We start from the raw sequence: 9,293 nt of genomic DNA on the forward strand, positions 1-9,293 counted from the left end.
AGGGTGGACAGCATTTGCCCAGCATAGAGCTGTGATTTCAATCCTCAGCATGAGGTGGAGAGGGGGGAGAGAGAGGAGAGGGGGGAGAGAGAGGAGAGGGGGGAGAGAGAGAGGAGGGGGGGAGAGAGAGGGAGAGGGGGGAGAGAGAGGAGAGGGGGAGAGAGAGGAGAGGGGGGAGAGAGAGGAGAGGGGGAGAGAGAGAGGAGAGGGGGGAGAGAGAGAGGAGAGGGGGAGAGAGAGAGAGGAGAGGGGGAGAGAGAGAGGAGAGGGGGAGAGAGAGGAGAGGGGGAGAGAGAGAGAGGGGGGAGAGAGAGAGGAGAGGGGGAGAGAGAGGAGAGGGGGGAGAGAGAGAGGAGAGGGGGAGAGAGAGAGGAGAGGGGGGAGAGAGAGAGGAGAGGGGGAGAGAGAGAGGAGAGGGGGGAGAGAGAGAGGAGAGGGGGAGAGAGAGAGGAGAGGGGGGAGAGAGAGAGGAGAGGGGGAGAGAGAGAGGAGAGGGGGGAGAGAGAGAGGAGAGGGGGAGAGAGAGAGGAGAGGGGGGAGAGAGAGGAGAGGGGGGAGAGAGAGAGGAGAGGGGGAGAGAGAGAGGAGAGGGGGAGAGAGAGGAGAGGGGGAGAGAGAGAGGAGAGGGGGGAGAGAGAGGAGAGGGGGGAGAGAGAGGAGAGGGGGGAGAGAGAGAGGAGAGGGGGGAGAGAGAGAGGAGAGGGGGAGAGAGAGAGGAGAGGGGGGAGAGAGAGAGGAGAGGGGGAGAGAGAGAGAGAGGGGGAGAGAGAGAGGAGAGGGGGGAGAGAGAGAGGAGAGGGGGGAGAGAGAGAGGAGAGGGGGAGAGAGAGGAGAGGGGGAGAGAGAGAGGAGAGGGGGGGAGAGAGAGGAGAGGGGGAGAGAGAGGAGAGGGGGAGAGAGAGAGGGAGAGGGGGGAGAGAGAGGAGAGGGGGAGAGAGAGAGGAGAGGGGGGAGAGAGAGGAGAGGGAGAGAGAGAGGAGAGGGGGAGAGAGAGAGGAGAGGGGGAGAGAGAGAGGAGAGGGGGGAGAGAGAGGAGAGGGGGGAGAGAGAGAGGAGAGGGGGAGAGAGAGAGGAGAGGGGGAGAGAGAGGAGAGGGGAGAGAGAGAGGAGAGGGGGGAGAGAGAGGAGAGGGGAGAGAGAGAGGAGAGGGGAGGAGAGGGGGAAGAGAGAGAGAGGGGGGAGAGAGAGGAGAGGGGGGAGAGAGAGGAGAGGGGGAGAGAGAGGAGAGGGGGAGAGAGAGAGGAGAGGGGGAGAGAGAGGAGAGGGGGGAGAGAGAGAGGAGAGGGGAGAGAGAGAGGAGAGGGGGAGAGAGAGAGGAGAGGGGGAGAGAGAGAGGAGAGGGGGGAGAGAGAGAGGAGAGGGGGAGAGAGAGGAGAGGGGGGAAGGAAAGAGAGAGAAGGAGAGGGGAGAGAGAGAGGAGAGGGGGAGAGAGAGGAGAGGGGGAGAGAGAGAGGAGAGGGGGAGAGAGAGAGAGAGGGGGGAGAGAGAGGAGAGGGGAGAGAGAGAGGAGAGGGGGGAGAGAGAGGAGAGGGGGGAGAGAGAGAGGAGAGGGGGGAGAGAGAGAGGGGGGAGAGAGAGGAGAGGGGGGAGAGAGAGGAGGGGGGGAGAGAGAGGAGAGGGGGAGAGAGAGAGGAGAGGGGGGAGAGAGAGGAGAGGGGGAGAGAGAGAGGAGAGGGGAGAGAGAGAGGGAGGGAGAGAGAGAGGGGGAGAGAGAGAGGAGAGGGGGGAGAGAGAGGAGAGGGGGAGAGAGAGAGGAGAGGGGGAGAGAGAGGAGAGGGGGAGAGAGAGGAGAGGGGGGAGAGAGAGAGGAGAGGGGGAGAGAGAGAGGAGGGGGAGAGAGAGAGGAGAGGGGGAGAGAGAGAGGAGGGGGGGAGAGAGAGAGGAGAGGGGAGAGAGAGAGGAGGGGGAGAGAGAGAGGAGAGGGGAGAGAGAGAGGAGAGGGGGGAGAGAGAGAGGAGAGGGGGCAGAGAGAGAGGGAGAGGGGGGAGAGAGAGGAGAGGGGGGAGAGAGAGGAGAGGGGGGAGAGAGAGGAGAGGGGGGAGAGAGAGGAGAGGGGGGAGAGAGGGGAGAGGGGGGAGAGAGAGGAGAGGGGGGAGAGAGAGGAGAGGGGAGAGAGAGGAGAGGGGAGAGAGAGGAGAGGGGGGGGAGAGAGAGAGAGAGAAATGAATGAATAAATGAATGAATGAATACAGGGCATGTCAGCCAGAAATAAAGATGTAAAATATAAATCTCAAACTAAAACACATGATTTTAAAAAATCTAACATATAAAAAGCATATCAAACCTAACACAAAATATACTCAAAGAAATCTATACCATGACATGTAACGATCTAATCTCTAAAACTAAACACATATTTAAAACAGGAAAGGGGAAGAATTACAAGTGCAAAGAAAATACTTTGACAATAGGTTTCTTTTTTTCATCAGCAACTACAGATGAAGCGTGTCTGCAACGCCAGTGGTCCTAGGGGAGACTGGGGGAGGGGGGCGCAGGGGCGCAGGGGCGCAGGGGCGCGGTGTGGATCCTAGGGGAGACTGGAGAGGGCGGGCCAGCGGGCGGGGGCGCAGGGGCGCGGTGTGGAGGGAGGTGGGGGCGGCATGGAGACAAGAGAATTCCCAGAAGTTCGTGGGCCAGCTGGCCGGGCCTACACAGCAGCCAACAACCAAGAAACCCTGTCTCAAACAAGAAGGCACAGACCAATACCGGAGATTGCCCTGGCTTTCCCTGGATGTGTGTATGCCCACGTTCACACACATGAACACACAGGTGCAAACACATCACACGTAAAAAGAAAAGAGCCGATGTGGTGGCGCAGGACTTTAGTCCCAGCACTCGGGAGGCAGAGGCAGGCGGATCTCTGTGAGTTCCAGGCCAGCCTGGTCTGCAAAGAGAGTTCCAGAACAGCCGGACTATTACACAGAGAAACCCTGTCTCAAAAAACAAACAAAATAAATCAAGAAAAGAAAGAAAGAAGGAAGGTATGAGGGAGGGCAGAGGGAGGGAGAGCGACCTGAAATAGTATATTGTCCTCTAGACACTGAGAAACAAAAACATTGTTAGAGAAAGAAAAACAGAGAGAATCTGCTGCCCACAAACCTACAACAAATGTCTTCCTCATCTCGGGTTTGCCAAGTCATGTATGACGGGGGCAGGGAAAGTCACGTGAGTGTTTGATATGTGTCTCCATATATGTAAAATAAGTATTTAAGAGCTGGTTACCGTGGTGCACACCTGTAATCCCAGCACTACAGAGAAACCCTGTCTCAAAACAAAACAAAAAACCAAGTATTTAAAATAGGAGTATTGTATTTGAAGAAAGATAATGAAAGTTTTTTACATTTCAATCAAATGGTCGGATGTCAACTCCAGTAAAGTGTAATAACTTACATCTGTGTGCAACTTCTAAAAAAAAAAAAGGACATGTACCCCAAAGCACTATAAATAATCAGAACTCTAAAATTATTAAGGAATCTCACAGGAAACTAAGAACCTAAGTTACCAGGCTAACCCTTCACATCACGACTCACTTCACGGCGAAACCCACCTGGCCAGACCTGGGACCCCCGCCTGTGAGTGGGGCTCACTCAGATCTGTCAGGACGTAGGCAAGCTCATAGACTCTAGCGGGGTACAAACTCCTGTGACTGTGGATGTCAGCCGAGCAATCTCGGTATTTTAAATGCCAATGTCTCATCCTTCTGTTTTATTTAATAAAACAGACAAGAGTCTCACTGTGTATCCCCGACTGGCCAGGCACTTGCTGGGTAAACCAGGCTGGCCTCAAACTCAGAGATCTACCTGCCTCTGCCCATGTGAGTGCACAAGCTCTCCGGTGCTCCAGTCTTAAGACGGCTCCCCGGCCGTACCCCTAATCATCCACAGCTCTTGTGCGTGTGTAACAGAGAGTGGACCTGGGGTGATTTTTTGTTTTGTTTTGTTTTCTTTAAGGCATGCACTGGTTTCTGTAACTTAAAAGGTTGGGGTTGTCCTGACTGCAGGTACAGCTAGATCAAAGGGTTCTAATGATGTCATCTCCTCCTCCCTCCTCCCCTCCTTCCCTCCCTGACTTCCTTTCTTTCCTCCCTCTCTTCCCCTCCTCTAAAATGGCAGGAGAAACCACATGGAGTTTCTTGACTTCCATTTCCACTAAAGCAGCAATGAGGTGCCAGACTTGCTTCTACTGGAGTCAGGGGGGAGGAAGGTAGACATTTCTCTGTGCTCCTGGCAGGGCTCCCTCCTCCTCCTCCTCCTCCTCCCCCTCCTCCTCCCCCTCCTCCTCCCCCTCCCCCCACCCTCATCCTCTCTGGCAGGCTCTGAGCAGGGAGAGAGCCAACTAGTCAGCAAGTTTGTCAGCCACAGTGGAAACAAAGGCTTCATTCTATTTCCATCAAAGTTGCAGAAGAGGCCTCTTCCATCCTGGCCACACGTCCACCTTGTACTAGGCAAGAGGGTGCGGCCCCTTCACTGCCTGTCTCGGTGTGTTGATGAGCAGGAGGCGGGCAGAACTACCAAGCAGTCAACACCACCACTAAGAGCAAAGGACACACAGAGGCCTCTGGCTGGCTGAGCAGATCCTCAGCCTCATCGTCCCCAACACAGGAATGAACGCTCTCCTTTAACCTCCTAAGCAGCTCTGAGGGACCTGTCATGGCTTAATATTGTCAAAAGCACTTAAAAGATCGTCTGACTTGGCCACGAATGATGGCCTTGATCACCAACGGATCAATGCTAGTCTGAGGCCAAACTGGTGCACGTGTGAGTTCCAGGCCAGCCAGGCCTACGCAGTGAGATCCTGTCTCAAACAAACAAAGCAAGACTCAAAATAAGTGTCATGGAACTGGAGTGAGCAGCATGGACAAAGGCTCCTGCAGAAAGAAAGGGGCATGCCCTAGGAGAGAGGGCAGAGGACGGAACATTAAGTTTGAATATTAAGAGGGTGACCTGATTTGTAACAAACCGGCAAAACAAGATATACTAGTTGAACTCCTTTTTGCTGTTTTGATTCATAGTTTAATAATCCCAAGACTGTTTTGAAGTGTCTTCTAAATCAGGAATGCAGATTGGTGTAGAACAAATCTTTAATACTGGTTACAAGACAAAGTTTACACCAAACTCTAGCCGTAGAGCGACCAGAATGCTTTCTGCTCTCCCAGAAGACCTGGGTTCGGTTCCCAGTGTCCGTGTTAGGTAGGACACAACTGCCTGTAATTCCAGCGTCAGGGGGTCCTGTGGGCCCCAGAAAACACACTCATCACACAGACACAAACTCACACACAGACAAGGACATGACTTTTGAAAACATTTTAGAACACTTTAACAAGAAGAACATTGTGAATAAGTGGACAGTGTGTTGACAATGGGTGTAGATAAGGCTGTCACAGGAACTGCAGCCTTGCACGTCAAAGGGAAGATGCTTAGGTAGAAACAGGACCGTGCAGCGCAGAGGCCCCGCCCACAGGGAAGAAGGAACAATCGCACCCTGCACTCGAACTCCCCAGGGTCTCACAGCACATCCACCCAGGCTCAGCTTTCAGCGGAAACAAAGATGGCTTGAAAACTTTGACAGGAAGCCATGGACCATCAATACAAAGGAACTGTGCACGGCACAACAGTAGCTAAGAGATGAGATCTGTTTTGGAAGCTGAAAGCAGGTGAGCCAGCAATAGTCAACCCAGCAGACCAGAGACAACCTCCAAAGGCAAATGCTGTGGCTGGAGAAATGGCTCATGGGTTAAGCGCACTGCCTGCTCCTTCCAGAGGACCCGAGTTTGATTCCCAGCACCCACATGATAACTAACAACCAGCAGTAAATCCAGTTCCAGGGGATCTTATGCCTTCTTTGACTTCTGTAGGCCCCACACATATGTTACACAGACATGCATTCAGGCAAAACACCCAGGTACATAAAATAAAGTATTTAAACATCAAGTGCTTGCAGCGTATGGTGGTCCAATAAGCATTTGTACTCAGAGCCAGCAATGGGCATAGCGTTATCACTTGAAGGTGGGACCATGTCGGTGCATATTGGGGCTGAAAATGTGCCTGAAAAGCAAATGTCCATCATATGTCCATAACATCCCACCTGGGCAGCCGATTCCTCCTCCTCTTCCTCCATGGAGGACTAGAAGTTTAACCTCTGATACAGGAATAATTCTGAGCTGGGGACATTAGCAGATGTGTCCTGTCGAACACGGAGAACCCAAGGAAAGCCACACACTGACTGCGTCCCCTGTCCTCTTCTTCCCAGTGCTGATGGTCAAGCTTCTGTGACCCAAACAGGCATCTAGAAAGTTCATCTCTGGAGAAACAAGGCGTCAGTGAAAAAAGACCTACTGATCCTGGCCACATGCCCAGTGACGGATCCCTGCACAGAAACCCCACATCTTACAGTCTCCTTTCTTTTTTGTTTTGTTTTGTTTTGTTTTGTTTTCCAAGACAGGGTTTCTCTGTGTAGCCTTGGCCATCCTGGACTCGCTTTTGTAGACCAGGCTGGCCTTGAACTCACAGCGATCCACCTGCCTCAGCCTCCCGAGTGCTGGGATTAAAGGTGTGTGCCACCACGGCCGGCCAGTGCTTCATTTTTAAACACATTTTAAACACAAAGCAACTAAGACTCACCAGACAGTAGAAAGACCCAGAAAGGACTCACAGGAAGCAGGAGTCAATTTTAACCATAACTGCTACTTTTTTTTTTTTTCTGAGACAAGTTTTCTCTGTGTAGCCTTGGCTGTCCTGGAATTCTTTTGTAGACCAGGCTGGCCTCGAACTCACAGAGATCTGCCTGCCTCTGCCTCACAAATGCTGGGATTAAAAGCGTGCACCACCATTCCTGGTTGTAAAAATTATTTATCTTTGTTTTATGTGCATTGGTATTTTGCCTGTGTCTGTGTGAGGGTGTCGGGTCCCCTGGAACTGCAGCTACAGACAGGTGTGAGCTGTTACGTGGGTGCTGGGAATCGAACCCAGGTCCTCTGGAGGAGCAGCCAGTGCTCTTAACAGCTGAGCCATCTCTCCAGCCCTCAGCCACAGCTACTCTATTCAGAACTGGTGGGGGAGAATCAGCATATTCCTGACAGAGCAGTGGGGTTTAAAATAGTGCAGCAGAAGGCAGAGGAGACGTCATGATGGAACCAACACAAACCGAGAGGAAAGGCCAGCAAAGGCAGGTGGACATTAAAGGAAACACGTGCGGCACAGGAAGTGTGCCACGTGTCCAAGCGGCTGCACCTTAAGGCTTCCTTGTTAAAAAGCCTTACACACACTTTCACCTATGCACACCTACCTTGCAAATCCTGAGGGAATTTTACTTTTCTCTCACAGTCCCCTTCTTATACAAAATTGCCAATAAAACATGGCTTGAAGAAAGGCCCATTCACGTAGGGAAAAAGAAAATCTCAAAATGTCCCGCCTTAAGCAGTTCTCTCAAAGAAGTTACTGAAGTCAATGCCGATGCCAAGCTCCAGGTGCTATGGGCGCCTGAGGATCACAGATATATATTGTTCTACATATCCATTAATAAGTCATCATACTTTGTGTGGGCCAATAAATTTCATCATAAAAATTTAAGCATGCCATTTGTACGTAGGCTGGAGAGACGGCTCAGGAGTCAAGAACATCTGTTGCCCTTCCAGACGAATCAGGTTCCATTCCCAAAACCCACACAGGGGCTCATAAACGTACAGTTAGCCTCGGGAACTGCAGTCCCGGGGGATCTGATGTCGTCGTCTGGCCTCTGTGGACACCAGGCACACGTGTAGCACATAGACATGCTCTACAAAACTTATAGAGACCTATTAAATTTTATTTGCTTGAGACCCCACACACCGAAAGGGGAAGTCTTGGGCAAAGTGTCTTTAAACAAGATCACCTTAAAAAAATCAGAATCAGTAGAGTTCCCACTATGTTGTACGCTGATGTAAAAAAAAAAAAAAAAACAAAACTTAAAAACGAGCAACTTAGAAATCAGCTTGGGAGCAGATGGATTCATCGTAGTGATGGGGGAAAAGAACTGAAGAGCCTCGGGCGGAGTGAATGGTGAGAGGCAAGCTCTCGGAACACCGGCTAAGCTCTTTGACCTTTGCGGTGTGTGATTTTGACAGAATCCTTTCTTTGAGCTCCAGTGTCTGAGTATGAAGCCAGGATAATAATTACTTCTCAGAAATGTGTAGGAGTGAATTAGACACATTAATTTTCTTAGTTCAAACACATCCTCCTCAGTGTCCTTTGGAGAAGGCAGTGTGTGGTTTGGTTTGTTTGTGTTTAAGACAGGGCCTCAAGCCTAGGCTGGCCTTGAACTCCTGATCTTCCAGCCTCTGCCTCCCGCATCCTAGGGTTCCAGGCACCCACCAGCACACCCTGCCTTGTTCAGCTTACAGACACTGGGAGAAGACCGCTAAGGACAGAGAGCTTGGTCTTGGGAAAGCATTGACTTAACTGCTAATGAGCTAAGCAGGTGGAACATATTTAACTGACCTTGAAGACCATCTTGGTTTTGGAGAGCAGGGCAGACCTTTAAAAAAGAAGACTTTAAAAGGTAAGGTTTTTTTTTTAACATAATAAAACAATATTAGGACTTGAGTATAGTTCAGTCGCAGAGTACATGTTTAGTGTTCAGGAGGCTTGGGGTTAGGTCCCCAGCATACACACACACACACACTCACACACACACATCCCACACACCTACACACACACACCACACACACATATACACACACTCACACATCCCACACACCTACACACACACCACACACATACACACATATATATACACACACATATCACACACACATGCACATACACAAATGCACACACATACACACACGCACACACACACACACACCACATATATACATATACACACATACACACACACATACACATACACACACACACACACAGAGCCTTCAAGTATGCCATTACTAAGGAGACGGTCTAGAAATAAAGCAGACAAGGGAAGCAGTTCAGGACGAGGCTTCCGCGGTGTGGGGACATGGCTGTTACAGAACAAGTCAGCCACAGGAATGGTTGAGAATATTTTAAGGATATAGATGGCAGCTGGGCTTGGTGTCCCTCCCTTGCTGCCAACCTCACAGGAAACAAACCAACAGGAGAAAACACAAGCCACCAGAAAGATTGCAAATGCCGCACCTCACTTCCTGTCTACTGCTTCCCTTGGGTCTCCCCAGTCTGCCCTGCTACCCAAGGCCACGTTTCTCTGCCTTCCCTGTATTGTTACCTGGCCCTGGAGTCTTTAAGACATTATTTTATAATTGCCATGTCTGCCACCTCATA

The sequence above is a fragment of the Acomys minous genome, assembly GCF_964271855.1.
Source record: "Acomys minous genome assembly, chromosome: 16".
Lineage (NCBI taxonomy): Eukaryota > Metazoa > Chordata > Mammalia > Rodentia > Muridae > Acomys > Acomys minous.